This window comes from Elephantulus edwardii, unplaced genomic scaffold, assembly GCF_000299155.1.
Source record: "Elephantulus edwardii isolate Elephantulus edwardi_28Jun2011 unplaced genomic scaffold, EleEdw1.0 scaffold00031, whole genome shotgun sequence".
Classification (NCBI taxonomy): Eukaryota; Metazoa; Chordata; class Mammalia; order Macroscelidea; family Macroscelididae; genus Elephantulus; species Elephantulus edwardii.
Genome location: NW_006399781.1, coordinates 2392088 through 2392732, shown reverse-complemented (window position 1 = coordinate 2392732; position 645 = coordinate 2392088). Strand labels below are relative to the sequence as shown.

At 38.4% G+C, this 645-nt stretch overlaps 1 protein-coding gene across 1 annotated transcript in view; it reads left to right on the top strand.

Moving 5' to 3' along the window:
• Window positions 1-645, top strand: part of LOC102864547 (coiled-coil domain-containing protein 39-like) — a 123383-nt gene that overhangs the window by 85275 nt on the left and 37463 nt on the right. The window lies entirely within an intron of this gene.

The following is a 645-nucleotide window of genomic DNA, read 5'->3' as shown; positions in this document are numbered from 1 at the left end:
CAAGCAAGGTTGTGTCATCTGCATAACGAAGATTGTTAATAGATCTTCCACCAATCCTGATGCCACAATTCTCCTCATAGAGCCCAGCCTCTCGATAGCTAGATATTTTTAATATTTCTTCATGAGTTGTCTGGAAATCAGAATTTCTTCTTTGGTGAAATGTCAATTCATATCTTGTCCCTATTTTGTAATTGATTTATCATCTTCGTGTTTAAGTGCTGGAATATTCGATAAATTTTAGATGAGTCCCTTATCAGATGTCCTTGTTACTATTTTTCCCCGCTCTGTGGGTTTTCTTTTTACCTTGTTGGAGAAGTTTTGTGGTTTTGTTTGTTTGTTTTCTTGTTGTTATTTACCATGAAGTTAGATCTGAGTAGCACAGAAAGATATTACCCTTCCTTCTCCAGAGTAACATCTGGTGGATTCAAACCACATGCCTTCAGGATTGCAGTGCTGCTTCTTGCCACTAGGCCACCACAGCACTCTGTGGGAAAGGTTTTGATCTGCATAAATATTTGATTTTTTTTAAGGTGCAATTTATCTATTTTATCAGCCAGGAAATTAAAAGGCGCATTGCCATGGGAAAGTCTGCTGTTAGGGACCTCTCCAAAGTACTGAAGAGCAATGGTGTCTCTCTGGAGACTA